This window comes from Cheilinus undulatus, linkage group 2 (genome assembly GCF_018320785.1).
Source record: "Cheilinus undulatus linkage group 2, ASM1832078v1, whole genome shotgun sequence".
Classification (NCBI taxonomy): domain Eukaryota; kingdom Metazoa; phylum Chordata; class Actinopteri; order Labriformes; family Labridae; genus Cheilinus; species Cheilinus undulatus.
Window position 1 is genome coordinate 54,473,268 of NC_054866.1, and position 16,194 is coordinate 54,489,461.

Sequence of the window (16,194 nt, forward strand, 5' to 3'; positions counted from 1 at the left end):
TGGCCTCCACCTTGCTCAGTGCGGGTCTCTCCACCTCATCCTCCAATGAGTTCAATTTGATTCCTACCACAGAGCCAGCTTTTTTAACCAGTTTGTTCAGACTCCTTGCATCCTTGTGTTTTACACTGCCTCCCCAGTGGACTGCAGCATAAAACAGAACACTTGCCACCACAGACTGATAAAACATCTGCAGCATCTTACTGCAGATGTCTATTGATCAGAGTCTTCTGAGGCAAAAGAGGCGGCTCTGCCCCTTTTTGTAGATGAAGTCTATGTTTTTAGACCAGCCCAACTTATTATACCGGTGTACACCTAAATATTTATACGATGTCACCACCTCGATGTCCACGTCACAAGTGTTCACTGGCCAAAGATGGGGTTCGGATCTGCGGAAATCTATGATCATTTCCTTTGTCTTTGAGGTGTTGAGTAGGAGGCAGTTTTTGTGACTCCAGTCTCTGAAGGCACTTATCAGATCCCTGTATACAGCTTCTTGTCAATTTCTAATACATGCCACGATAGCAGTGTCATCCGAGTATTTCTGGATGTGGCAGGACTCAGTGCTGTATTTGAAGTCTGATGTATACAGTGTGAACAGGAATGGAGCCAGGACTGTTCCCTGTGGAGCCCCTGTACTGCTCATTAATGTCCCAGAAACACAGTTCCCCAGCCTGACAAACTGTGGCCTTCCTGTCAGGTAATCTGTGATCCAAGAAACACTCCCAGGATCCACTCCCATCTCCGTGAGCTTGTCTTTGAGTTACAAAGTTACAAACTCACAAATACCGGCACTAAGATCGAGTCTGCGCGCATACACAAACTAATTTAACACTATATTCTCCTTACGGAGACTGCACAGCAGCAACATTTCATCATTTTGCACCGTTATGATGAACTTATTACGCATTAGTGGATCACGTGCGGCCCTAAGAAGCCCAAGCGGAGGAGGGGTTGGGGGATGGAGCGTGATCTGAACAGGTCACGAATCAGCTGCATTTCTTCTTTAGCTCTCCCACCAACAGTTTTAAAGTATCCAGGACATCTTTGTGATCTTTTATGACTTCCAGTTAGGTATTGTTTTCTGTAAGGAGAGCTGCTGCTCCAAGTGTCTGCGCAATATTGATCTTGCGAGACGGATTTTTCCTCGACGAGATCTCGTCACACCCCTACTTAATATAAATTCACATTTTAAATTATTATGACTATTAGGTGATTAGAATTATTATCATTAACCACCACAAAAGTTTGTCAGAGATGCTGAGAAAGAGTGAAGCAACTTGCCGCTAACTTACTTCACTAAATAACTGTCCTGGAAACAGCTTCAAATTAAATGTCTGTGAGGACGTTGGCAGCTCAAACTAGGGCTTGAAAAAGTTTACCCTTTACTCTGAAAAGTACACCAGAAGAGTCATCGTTTCTAAATTTCAGGACTGGGAAGCGTTGACAGACTGTGCAGGATGATTACCGAGGGCCACTGATGGGCAGTAACACGTTAGAAGTGATGCATTACTGTAATCCGATTATTTTTTTCAAGTAACTAGTAAAGTAAGGGATTACAATTGCAAAAATAGTAATTAGATTACTGTTACTTTCCCGCAAGCAGGCTGAGTTACTGCGTTACTAAACCGTGATTTCGTTTTGTGAGACTGTCTCATGAGTTGCATGACAATGACGTATGGTGATCAACAAAAGACAACATGGAGCGCAGGAGAGAGCAGGACCATGCAGCATTTAATGCTTGGAAGTACCGACATTAATTTGAGTTTGACTCGGCAAAAGATGACAAAAACATTAGCGTACGCTGTACACTCTGCGTGGGAAGAAAACTTTTATCTACAGAGAAAAATTCCACCTCAAATCTGAGCAAAGCACCTAGCAAGCCGGCACAGGAATGTGAAACTCACTGAAAACCCCCTGGATACCCCCACTTACATGACCGCTGCGGCTACCACATCCAATTCCGAGGGCCCCTCTCCTGCTAAACAGGTGAAAATAGACTTAAGCGCTGGCTACACTGTCGAACACATGTTGCTCATTTCCACTGTACACTCTGAATCATTCCGACCCATCGTAGAAAAAATACTGACCAAAAGCGGTGTCAAGCTGCCGTAGAGAAAGTCATTTGCAGCATACCTTGAGAGAGAACACGACATAATGGACTCTAATTTGAAGGCTGCACTCGGAGATGTAGACTTTGTTTCCACCACTGCTGACATCTGGACCAGAGCATGTGAGCAGAGCGGGAGCGAGCAGGGAGCGTGAGCGGAAGGATTTTGGCCAGAGCGCGGAGCGTTTTTTTTTTTTTCCAAAAAGCTGGACCAGCACCTTATCTTGCGCTCCATCCCGCTCCAATTTCGCTCTGGTACCGCTCACACCATGCGTCTCAAGCATGTCTCACCCAGAATGCATCTGCAAGAATTTGTATCTGTGAAGCATCCCGTGTTGGTTTCACTGCTCCTGCAGAGAGACAGCGACATCCAGCACGTCAGACTGGGCTTTCCGCCGGAATAATCTGAGAGACTTAAGATGCCCACACAGTATTGATATACTAATATTAACGCCATCGTCATTTTTGTAAAACATCAGTATTTCCCAGTGTCTGAAACCGAGATGATGGTAATGGTAATGCGTTTCCGTGTTTTCGTTGAGTGAGCGGTGAGTGATTTGAGTGGAGCAGGTAGAAATTTGAGTGGAAGGTGGAGCGATAATGAGCGCAGCGGCGTGAATCCCCTCTGAGCAGACGAGCGGGCGCAAGGAACAGCTCTGTGAGCGAGAAGCGGGAAATCTCATCGCTCCACTCTGCTCACATGCTCTGATCTGGATGGAAAATAATAAAAGTTTTATGGGTGTAACAGTTCACTGGATTAATCCCACTTTACAGCGCAACAAGGCCGCCCTAGCATGTAGGAGAATTACAGGTAGGCATTGTTTTATAGTGTATTCAGGTTGCGCATCATGTTTTTGAAAAGTAACTAAGTAAAGTAATTAGTAAAGTAACTAATTACTTTTCAAAATAAGTAATAAGTAAAGTAACTGGATTACTTTCTTGGAGAAGTAATCACTAATCAGTAACTAATTACTATTTCCAAGTAACTTGACCAACACTGCGGAGGGCCGTCTTTCCATCTTCAGCTCACAGAGCTCTAACTCATGGTGTTAGGGGTCTCCACAGTAAACTACACACATTTCATTCATGTCTGAAAAATCAAACTGTTCAGTTCATGTTTTATCTGAATATGAGCACGTTATGACACAAACCTGCTGTCAGTTAACAGGCTGATCTACTGCAGACACAGCCGCTCAGCTGTCACTCTCTCTGGGCAGAGCGGATCAGCTGTTTGGTTTCTCAAAACCAGGTTTCTGTAAACGGGGATACTGTAATATCCCCGTTTCTGAAGACATATACAGTGCATAACAAATTTACTAGACCACCTGTCATATTTGTCTCAGAGACCATCCAGCATCATGAAGTGCTTTAATGTGGACTCTTTCATTTTCAGTGAGCTCTCCATGTTTTACCATTTTGAACAGGAATGACAAATTTCAAACTGAATTCACCCAAATCTGAGCCGGCTCACTGGGCTTCTCTGAGAAGTCAGAAATGAATCAAGCATAACATTCAAGCACTAAAACTCATTTTTCTGTTCAGGAATGCAAGTAAATAACTATAATTTGACATATTAATCAAGAAATATTAATGTGCTTTACTATTTTTTCAGTTTTTTTTGTAAATCAGAAAATTTGAAAATTCATGGATAACAATAATAATTATATTTTAGCATTAAAAATATCATCTGGGTTAAAGAGCTTCTACATATTGGTGTATTAACCATTGTAGAAACATAAAAAAGTGATTTTGGTAATTACCAATGCTATTAATTTAGGGGAGCTGTGGAATAAACCTTACTTTGGGGGGTGGTCTAATAAATTTGTTAAGCACTGTACATGCACAAAGAGAAACCTGGATATTCTAGTCCATGTAAACACAGTCAGTGAAGGTGGCAGACGTGTTCAGTGTTCAGAGAGAAAGAGGCTCAATCAAAGTAGAGTTATCAGTGAAAACCTTTATAGTCTACTGTTTCTAAAGAGAACATTCACAGGGAGGAATCAATGAGGTAATCTATGAAGAATTTAATCAATAAGAATTGATAACAGCATTGATATCAATAAAATCATATAAATTCCCATCCTAGCGGCGTATCAGTCAGGCAGAAATCTGGGTAGCTAAAGCTGGTCACGACCAGAACTCTCTTCTCTTCCAGGAGAAGATGATCTGATATTAGTAGAGTGGACCTCACCTATTATGGGAACATTTCTGTTAGACATCTATCTTATAAAAATCTGTCTCATTTCTTAACAGAGTAAAGTTAAAGACAGTGATATTTCTTTCATTCATGACGTTACCAGACTGTCCATCATCCACCCTACCTTATCACTGGTTATGTTTAAATCCAGCTTGACTTTAGATTCCTTCTGGCATATTACCTCAATAAGAGCTATGAAAATCCACCTGAATCATTGACTCATCATCTAGTCCACAATCTAAACAGTCATTAGTTTCATCCCTACTCTCACCAGTCCTTTAGCCAAATCCACATCAACAGGACTTTCTAAATCCACGTCCTAGTTCATGGTTTATCACAAAAGAAGGATTTACTCTCCTGGACTAAATCTTTCCTCAGTATCCTCACACACAGTGGACTCTGGAGTCTCTGCCTGCTGAAACTTGACTGTAAGTTTAGATAAGAACAAATAAAATGTCAGAAATCAAAGCAGAGCGTGAACTCCTTACAGGAGGACACATCAAACTCTGGAATGTTCCACCGAAACCTCCGTCTCAGCGAGATCAAACCATCCAGTCTGACAGTCCCAGTGAGGACAAACAGGCCGGCCATGTTTCTACTGCTGAGAGAGGAGGAGTGTGCTGCCCCCTGCTGGACTGAGACAGCATTACACCGGCTCTGATCCCATCAGACACTTCCAACTATGACTTCTCCTTCCACTGATCTGGAATTTTATGAGCAGTTCAAGAGGCAAGCAACAACAATATCCATGTCTGTTACTGATTATCAGTTAATTATTCAATCAGTTGGTTCTGGTGTCAATAAAAATCAAGAACATAATGCCTTTATACGTCCAAAAACAGGACATGTGAAGTTAATTTTAGAGGAGAGAAAATATTCAGCAAGCTGAAATCAGACAGTTTGTCTCCAGTAATATCTCATGTTTGATTTTTTAACTCTGTGATGTATTAACTAGTGACGTATTGGTTATTAGCTATCAGGGATTGGTTCATACTCTCACATTTGCAGCTTTGCTCTGATTTATCGTTTAGTGTCAAAGAGGCAGAGACAGAAATGTAGATATGCTTCAGCTCTGACAGTTCAGAGATGGAAGACTGTTTTTAAATGTTCAGTGTACTGGTGAATCTCAGTGTACCACCAAATGGTGTCAATGTAATCCGTCAAAAACGCTCACACTGTCAGCTGATGAGACAGACAACAACAAGAGTATGTTGGCTTCTATAGGGACAGACATTAGCTGGTGATAAAGACCACACTGTCCTAGTTATTCTGATAGAGGCTGGATGGGCGGCATCTAAATGTAGCTTCGCTTAAAAAACAACACATCATCACTCAAACTTTAAAGTTTCCAAGAGCCAAAGAGAGCCGGCAGTGGTCCGCCATGCTGACGCTCCTCCAGACAGTCTGCTGTCTCCTAAGGAGGCAGAAGTGAACGTCATCAAACAGCAGAGGAGGAGACATCAGCATAGTTTAGCTACCCACACAGCACTCATGTTTATGTACAGTTCAGAGCCATTCAGGACATTTTTTACTATTTCTGATGATAAAAATTGAAAACAAATGACCCGACATTGGGTGTCTAGGCGTATCTTCGTTTCATGGAAGTTTTACAGAAATGTTCTGGTATGGAGAGGTACAGTAGCCGTAAGTCCATATCATGCTAGTTTTTGGCCTTTGCAGGGACTGTATTATAAGGCTGTATTAATTATGCATTTAAATACACATTCAGGTGTTCTACACATCAAGCATTCATTAAGTCTGATTCTTAAATAGATTTTAAATCACCCAGCTTTCAATATTTGTGTTTGGATTTTTTCATTAAAATGACAATGACATAAAAATTTGACATTTTTGTTATAGTATTGAAGGATTGATTAATTATGTTTGCTGAAAAATAAACAATATGAGGAACTTAAAATATAACTGCATATTAAATTGTAATGTTGGGGGAATAATCACATTTTTATTATCTTTCAAAAACGCTTTGCCCTACTTCAAATACTAAATAGTAGGGGTGTAAAGGTACATGTATTCGTACCGTACCAATTTGGTACGGGCCTCTCAGTACGGTACACACGTGTACTGAATGAATACAAGTGGAGCCAAGCACATACACAGACAGAAAACCAGAGAACAACTCACTGTCACACTGTCCTGGCAACCACACAACCACAGTAAACGACAGCAACAGCCTGAATATTCCCAGATAAAAGTGTCCTGTTTAGGAACACGTTGTTTCCCAGTAAAATACAGCAGTGGACAGGACAACAACAATCGTGCTGACATTATTCTGCAGCCGTGTCACTGACAGCACGCCGTGCAGCGGACCAATCAAAGCATTTGAAAAAGCTCAAACAAGAACGTCACTGTAAAGAGGAGGAACAACAAAGTCTCACCAGCCAGTTATGAATCTCCTATTCTTTAAGATAGTTTTTATTATAACACTGGTGCTCTGGCTCTGTGAATCAAATTAATTTTACCTTCAAACATCAGCCTCAGAGTAGGGGGAGAGAGAGGACTCCATCACGTCTGCAGCTGCATCATAGGTAAAGTTATCCTCAGATTTCACACGGCTCTAACCTCTTTTTCTGCCAAGTTGGGCTGCGAAAAGTTGTCCCAAACATTGTAATAGGTCCCATTGCAGGGTGTTTCCTGCATATAAAATTAAGTGGCAGCCGCCACCAGGAAATTTCGTGCAGCCACCAGCCCTCAAAGCTCTGATGTCATGACAAACTGTATTTTCTGAAAAGCATTACAGCAGGTGGATGATATTTTTTACTGAAATTATGGCGTTACGCCAAATGGGCGGCGCTGGGCCTAGGAGTTGGTGCCAAAACTGCCAAAGAAAAAAAAGAACCGTGAGTTTCCTCAACTTCCTAGATTGTCTTTGGATTAACACAGCATGGATAATGCTGCACCAGTCGCCAGATATTGCCCGTGCGGGCAAATGCCCCCCCCCCCCGTGGTGGTTAAATTTACGTGCGAGAACTTAGAGGTGCATTGTGTAGAATTTGGAATTTTAGCGACACCTAGCGTTCAGAATTTAGAATGAGCCGATCTGTTACAAAAACATCACATCACTAAGCGACAAGAGCCTGTGAAGACCAAAAAGGATCGTGAGCAGGACATCATTTACAGCAGTGATGAGGTGAGGGTTTATTCATTCATTTTTGTAACCATTATTTTTATAGATTATAGGTCAGTCTTCTTCTCCGCCTGCCTTCCAGGTAGCTTTAAGGACCGGCAGACAGGTTCGTATTCAAAAATCGCGTTTTGCTCTTTCTGTCCCCAAAACGTTGCTGTAGACAACGTGGCAGTTCGTTACGTCAGCCTCCGTGAGGGTGACCTGTGGTAATGTAAATTTAAAAAGCTTTTTTCTAATTTTGTAAAAAGAAAACAAAAGTTTAAAGGGGATGATTGTGCACTTATTTTAACATGCTTCTGACTAATATATAAACATTATATCCCATTTACACCGTTTCTGTTCAGAGAAATGCAGCCAAATTCTACACACTGTACCTTTAAAACCTGCTTGTGTGAAATAGTATAAACTGCTCGTGAGCATGTTTAACTCGCTCGCCCTTTTTGACATAAATATGACGCCATAGCCAGACACTCTGAGGAGAGCGCAGAGGGACGCTGCGCCTGGTGTGTGTGAGCTAAAGACACACAAAATAAAGTAGACTTTTAGCTTTAAGGATAAACACAGGGCTTTATCATCTCTGCATTTCTCCCTCCACTTAATGCTGTAGAATAGGCGTGTGACAGCGCGCTGTCCTTATATACGCACGCGCTGCCACTGTTTCCGTCTGTCATGTGTGAGCAGGCTGGTTAGCGTGCGTTTATACACCGGTAATGTCCTTTGATTTAAATGATTAAGCCATAGTGTGTCATTACTAAGACTGAGCGTCAATCAGACGTAACTGAACAGGAAATATGGATCAGTATTGACAATTAGCAGATTTAAAACATGATCAAAACTCGTTGCACGCACTAACCAGTCTAATAAGGCAGAGAGAAGGAGAGAGGAGGTCAGGTAAACGATGTGAAGCAACAGCTGAACCGACCGGTCACTGATTGTATGTTTTTGTTAGATATTTTATATTTCCTACAGGCAGAAGCTGCAGTAAACTTCTCAGTTCCTCTGATTTTATTTATCAAAAATATAAGCAGAGAGAAATAAACAAAATGTTGATCCTTCTGAACTTTACCCAGAAATCACATTAGCCTACATATCACTTATTCATATACTTTTACAGATAATTTGTTAAAATAGTTAATAAATAATATAATAAACTTAAACACAACACCAGCATTATTAAGGGATTAAGGGTAAAATGGAATAGCCTAAAGGGTATGACAGACAACTTTCTGGTGGAAATTAGTTTCAGTTAATATCAGAGATGATTATGCAGGTCACATGACCTCTTTCAGTGGACAAAAAGTCAGTTGTTATGGACATAAAATTAAACATTCATTGAAGAAAGACTAAAAAAGCTTTTTGATGTTAATAACAGCTTTTTAGGCACAACACTTGTATCATTAAAACCTTTGTCAGTTCAGACCAGGAAACCGTTCAAATTTAAAGCACAAACTTATGAAAAGAAAAATGTATTCAGTAGATTTAGCCTCTTTATTTCACTCTCAAAGTTTACTAAATTAATGTAATTACCTTTAAAATGTACAAATTTTTCTCCCTGGGGGAGCATGCCCCCAGACCCCCCTAGAAAGGTTGGGGTATGCATGATCAGAATGGTACCACCACCTCAATATGAGCCAGGAAAAATCCTGCATTGGTTAAAACGTCATCCAGTGCTGAAGTACATGTTGAAATTGGCAAGATAGACGCTAATTTGCATAATTGACAAGCTAGCTCCCAGTTGTGTGATGATGCATTCAGGTTGACTGGGAAATTTTAGTGTTTAAAGAATAGGTATAAATATGTAAATATTTCGACGAAAATAACCTAGTAATTCAAAAATGTATTTATTTATTAATATTTTTAATCATTGAAGAACTTTTGGAAGGAGGTCGCAGCATTATTTATAATTTAAATGTAATTTATTCAGCCTATTTATTTTAAACCAATTTAATGTAAAAAATGTAAATTAAATTTTATCTATTCGCTTCAATCACCGTACTGAAAACGTACCGAACCGTGACTTCAAAACCTAGGTACGTACTGAACCGAAATTTTTCTGTACCGTTACACCCCTACTAAATAGTGTTTCAAATACTGAGGTTTTAGGTCTGAACTACATTTAATTATCAGCATTAACCAGATTGTGTGCGCCCCTAGTAAAGCTGCTTCAGTGACCTGTTGAATCCTGATGATGAACTCTGACTTCTTTCTAAGTCACTGTGGAGATGTGTGGTTTTACTCTTAATTGATTCATCTGAAATACTCTGGGATGGTTCAGTCTTTTAAACACACGCTGGAACCAGGATGTGAGGGTGCTGAATATCACAGATATGATGTATCCTCTAGTGATGTGCACACTGAGAGGGAAAGAGAGATGATCAGGAAGAGAACGCTAAAACAGGACTGTAACCGTAAAGCCTGTAGTCACTCTGGACAACTTTCAGGTAGTCAGTGAAGTTTCTGAAATCCTCTGCAGTCTGCAGACACAAACTGACCACTGTCTCCGAAGAACCAGTCCTAGAATGCTGTAATTCAAACATAGAGTTGTCATGTTCTATATTTGTTAGAAGTTTGTATTTTCTAATTGACAGACCAGGTCTGTAGTCTGGAGAGCCTTAAAGAAGACTAAAGTAGAGCAGACTACACTCTGACTGGCTGCCAAGAGGAGGAGAGGGGACATAGAGGTAAAAACTAAACTTACATTAAAATCACTTAAAGGGCTGCAATGCTGATAAGAAGTGGTATTATTTCTACTCTGTTTCAATTTTCAAACCACTGAAGGTGCAATATTTCTCTAACCTGAAATTTGTGCCAAAATACCAGTTTACACCTTTATTTGCAGCAGAGATGTTATACATTATACATCATGCAATCATTCAAGTCACATAATTTTAGAATAGTCTGCAAAAACCCTACTTTCTTCACTTTTGCACATTTTTGTCCATTTTTCTGATTGAAGATGAGAATGATATAAAAATGACCACTCCCTTCAATACAAAAATTCAGATCTAATTTGCAATATGAGTCAAAATCAGCACAGGAAGTTATTTTTCATAAATGTTCAGCCCTGATTTAATCTAATATTGTGTTGTTATAGTATAGAGTGATTTATTGCTTGTGTTTGTTGGTTTGTTCAGCTGAAAACAACAGCAACATTCACAGGTGCGCTGGAAGTTACTAACAGGTGAGCATCGCTCTCACACTGCTGCAGTGATAACCCCGTAGGAGATATTTTCGTCTGGAATCTCATGGGTGCCTGTGCTTCGTATCTCAGGCCAAGTTTCAGGTCATTGTGAAACGTTTTGAACACATGAATCTAAAAACTGACATACAGTAGCTCAGGTCCTTTGACTCCTATTGTACTGACCTGACAGCAGGTGGTCTTCCTCTGTCACCCATTCCTATCGTCCAATCAGAATACTTCAATGCCAAGCAGACCTATGTCAGCTGAAATCTTTTTCTTTATTCATCATAACTCCTTAAAATGAGCAGGAATGACTGAAATTTGTTTGCTTTTTCATCTTCAAACTTTCAAGTGTGTGTTTAAGGACTGAATTTCAAGGTTTGAAAAACTTTTAGATATCCTACCAGCAAAAATTCATTTACAACTACCATACCAGATACAGGCAAAAATCCAGTATCATACACAGGGTTCAACATTAATGGTTGCCCAAATGCCTGGGGCAACTTCAAAAAGCTGACGGGCAAGCAAAACTTTTAAGGACTTGCCCAATCGGGCAGGCACGACTCTGAGCTCTTCTATTCATTCATTTTATGATTTTCCTGTCTCGTTTCTGTTACTACGGAGCCCCGAGTGGCAAGATGCAGTGTGTCGCTGCCTCCATTGGCTGAGCGTGTCTGCTGACGTGCAGACGGCTGCACAGACGTTAACTAACAACCTTTATGAAGGTAAACACCGTCATCAATAAAGATTCATGGTAGGTCACATCAATAAATCTGTCACCCACACAAAGAAGACAGGCTTTAACTTCCAAATTTAAATGTTTATTATTTTAAATCCATATGTTTTTACTGTCGGATGCGCTCAATGGAGGAGCGTGTGTAACGAAGAGAGCAGCGGAAGTCCGTCAGTGCTGCGTCTCTTCAGTAAGCTCACTCATTGAGGTGTGCCTTCTTTTGTTCAAATTTAAGCGTCCCATTTCCTCGTTTTAACTTTTTCTCCAGCCACATCCTGCCGATGCTCTCTCACACACGTATCTTATGACAATTATGCCAATATGCGCCATCAACAAGCATAACACACACGGATCACATGTGGAGATAACATAATATCTAGTGAAAGTTGTCCAAACGTGGGTGTTTTATTTGACCTTCAATGCACTAATGAACATAAATATTGTCAAAAGAGCAGTAATATAAAACCAAAGCTTCAGAATGAGGCAGGGTGAAACAATATGTCTGCAGAGCTGCAGGTTGTGAGGCAGGGCTGGTTTTAGTCGTTTGGAGGCCCAGGGCAAAGACCAATATGAGGCCCCTCCCCCTTTTACTCAAGAATTAATAATGAGTGGGAAGAAATTAAAAAGCATCTCTTTTATGTTATGGGCGATATGGTCTAACAATCATATCACTGTGTTTTTCTTGCCTTTGACGATAACAGTACTATATCACGGTATTAAAAAATTAAAGAAAGATAATGCTTTTTCATCCAAATTCAAGTGTTATGAACCCCCTTCTCCCCTTAAAACAAGCCTTTGATGGCATACTCAATTTATCTCCAAGTATAGAAACACAGAAAACATGTTTTACTTTTTTCAGTTACGTTTACTTCTAACTTCACTCCAAGTGAAATGTGTTAAGCTGCTAATGACTAGAATACGTTTCCTAGTAAAGGCATTCACATTAAAGCGTTTCAAAAAAAATAAAAGCCGCGGACTTCATCGACTATTCCATGGTATCTGACTGTTCACTAGAATCTGACTGTTCCTTAGAGTGCGACTGTGCCCTAGTATCCGATTGTTGCCCAGTATCCAACTGTTTCCTAGTATCCGACTGTTCCCTAGTATCCAACTGTTGCCTCATATCTGACTGTACCCCAGTATCCGACTGTTCCCTAGTATTCGACTGTACCCTAGTATCTGACTGTTCCTTAGTATCCAACTGTTGCCTTGTATCTGACTGTACCCTAGTATCCGACTGTTCCCTAGTATTCGACTGTTGCCTCATATCTGTTTGTACCCTAGTATCTGACTGTTCCCTAGTATTCGACTGTACCCAAGAATCCGACTGTTCCCTAGTATTCGACTGTACCCTAGTATTCCACTGTTGCCTCGTATCTGACTGTACCCTTGTATCTGACTGTTCCCTAGTATCCAACTGTTGCCTTGTATCTGACTGTACCCTAGTATCCGACTGTTCCCTAGTATTCGACTGTTGCCTCATATCTGACTGTACCCTAGTATCCAACTGTTCCCTAGTATTCGACTATTCCATGGTATCTGACTGTTCACTAGAATCTGACTGTTCCTTAGAGTGCGACTGTGCCCTAGTATCCGATTGTTGCCCAGTATCCAACTGTTTCCTAGTATCCGACTGTTCCCTAGTATCCAACTGTTGCCTCATATCTGACTGTACCCCAGTATCCGACTGTTCCCTAGTATCTGACTGTTCCCTAGTATCCAACTGTTGCCTTGTATCTGACTGTACCCTAGTATCCGACTGTTCCCTAGTATTCGACTGTTGCCTCATATCTGTTTGTACCCTAGTATCCGACTGTTCCCTAGTATTCGACTGTACCCAAGAATCCGACTGTTCCCTAGTATTTGACTGTACCCTAGAATCTGACTGTACCCTAGTATCCAACTGTTGCCTCGTATCTGGCTGTTCCCTAGAATCCAACTGTTGCCTCGTATCTGACTGTACCCTAGTATCCGACTGTTGCCTAGAATCTGACTGTTCCTTAGAGAGCGACTGCTCCCTAGTATCCAACTGTTGCCCAGTATCCGACTGTTCCCTAGTATCCGACTGTACCCTAGTATCCGATTGTTGCCCAGTATCCAACTGTTGCCTCGTATCTGACTGTACCCTAGTATCCGACTGTTCCCTAGTATTCAACTGTTGCCTCGTATCTGACTGTACCCTAGTATCCGACTGTTCCCTAGTATTCGACTGTTGCCTCGTATCTGACTGTACCCTAGTATCCGACTCTTCCCTAGTATTCGACTGTACCCTAGTATCCGATTGTTGCCCAGTATCCAACTGTTGCCTCGTATCTGACTGTACCCTAGTATCCGACTGTTCCCTAGTATTCAACTGTTGCCTCGTATCTGACTGTACCCTAGTATCCGACTGTTCCCTAGTATTCGACTGTTGCCTCGTATCTGACTGTACCCTAGTATCCGACTCTTCCCTAGTATTCGACTGTACCCTAGTATCCGACTGTTGCCTAGAATCTGACTGTTCCTTAGAGTGCGACTGCTCCCTAGTATCCAACTGTTGCCCAGTATCCGACTGTTCCCTAGTATCCGACTGTACCCTAGTATCCGATTGTTGCCCAGTATCCAACTGTTGCCCAGTATCTGACTGTTCCCTAGTATTCGACTGTACCCTAGTATCTGACTGTTGCCCAGTATCCGACTGTCCCTTAGTATCTGACTGTTCTCTAGTATCAAACCGTTCCCTAGTATCTGACTGTTCTCTAGTATCTTACTGTTCCCTTGTATCCAACTGTCCCCTAGTATCTGACTGTCCCCTATTATCTGTCTGTTCTCCTTAACTTTTAGAAGATTTTTAGCACATTTTGACAAAACTGTGATAATACCGATAATTTTGTTAATTATGATATGAGATTTCCATACTGTAACATCTAGGGATGCACTGATAGCTCATTTTACAGACCAAGTACAAGTATGAGCATTTACATACGGGTACACACTAGGGTACCCAGATCCAGACTCCCCATCATTCCTGTAGCCCTACCCTGGCTTTAGTTTAGGAGAAAATGAATGTTTTTGATTCATTTTGCTGCTGTGACCGTCTCTGCTCTGCTCGCATGCATCTTTATTTCATTTACTTTATGAGTTGTCTCTGATGCAGTCAGTGCCAGTACGCAAATTTGGCTAAGTCTTTGCTTTAGGAAGTCACAACTGTTTTTCTTATCCAGTGCCCAACTGACATATTCTAAAGGTAGCCTATTTCTCTGAACTGTTCAGGCCTATAGTGCTGAGACGGCTTTTATTCCTGCGCCCTGTTGAGTGTTTTAATAGATCCAAGAGAGCCAGCTACAGCATACCACTCTCCTAGTAAAGATCATTTTGATTCTGTTAAAGAGAAATCCCTCTTTTTGATGATCTAGATGGATTGTTATTTGTTTATATTCATAGCGGAGGGAGGGAGAGGTTATTAATAAGCGATGGCCTTAAATGAAGGCGAGTGCTGGGCACTGTATTGACAAGCTAGTCTCCGCAGAAAAGATATAATATAAACAATCAGACTCGGCAGGAACTTTTAGCTTTACCTCCTGTCCTTGACAAGTTTGTATTTATCAGTCTCAGTCTGAAAATGTTTTAACGGTATCAAAACAGACAAGAATGCACAAAGCATCGTCTCTGTGGATCAGAGGTGTCCGGCTTTTACCTGGATCAAAGTTTAGTCCATCTACTTCACTGTAGTTTTCCTCTCTGTCCATGGTGTCGTCAACCCAACACCATGTATTTATTAGTTTAAGAGCAGAGGTGGATCTAGACTTCATGGTTTGGGGGCCCAGGCCCTGATTTGTGCAGGGGGGAAATAAGGTTTGTGTGCACACAATCAACAGATCATCATGAATTATTACACTGTTTAACTTTATAAAACAATTGTGTGAAAAAATACTAAAAATATAATAAAACATTTGTAAGTTCTAGTAGTACTGACATATTTAAAAGACTCTTAAAAATTAAGTCATTAGAAAGCTTACAGAAGAGTAGAGGGCAGAGTTGTTGACAAAAAATACAATTGTTAGAGTTTAGTAATGTTTTAATTTATTGGATGAATGTGTTTATAGTGGATTTTAGATTTTACGAATTACAAGATTTCACATTGGACATATAAAGTTGCCTTTCTAGTTATAAAAGCACCGTTATCAGAAAAACCCTTTATTTTCGTCAATGTTCTTCATCCCTCCTCCTGGCAGTTTATCAGTGTGAAGTTTTTATTCTCTTCTACATCTGCCATCCTCATTCATTTTAAAATATCAACAAACTGCAGACGGGGCTCCAACGTTAACTACATGCTCACATAATGAGAGGCTAACATGCTTTAAAACGATTCTGAGCACAATGTCTGCAATGTTTTATGGGTACGAGTACCCATGATACCTGATAATGGTATCTGTATTTATGCATCCCAAGTCACATCTCTAACCAATGCTCAGAAATTAGACCTTTTACAGTAGGAGCCATGAACAGTAGTTTGATAATTGACCACAATATCAACCTATTGTAAAGTCTTATCTATTAGAGGATAACCACTTTATTTCAATTAACATGCTTTCCCCACAAACAAATGATGGCTGTTAATAGAAGTGTATGTGTAGTGTTTGACATTGGATCCACGTGGATTTGGCTCAAAAATTATTCTGGTTACACACACACACACACACACACACACATATATATATATATATATATATATATATATATATATATATATATATATATTCTAAAAAGATCCAAATAAAAACAGTGTATCGACATCCAGCTGAAAAATTGAGAGATATGATTTCTAATCAATAACGTCCAAGCTTGATTA

General features: G+C 40.5%; 1 protein-coding gene across 3 annotated transcripts in view; it reads right to left on the reverse strand.

The window, feature by feature from the left end:
• Nucleotides 1–16,194, reverse strand: part of eif4h (eukaryotic translation initiation factor 4h) — a 38,405-nt gene that overhangs the window by 21,447 nt on the left and 764 nt on the right. The window lies entirely within an intron of this gene.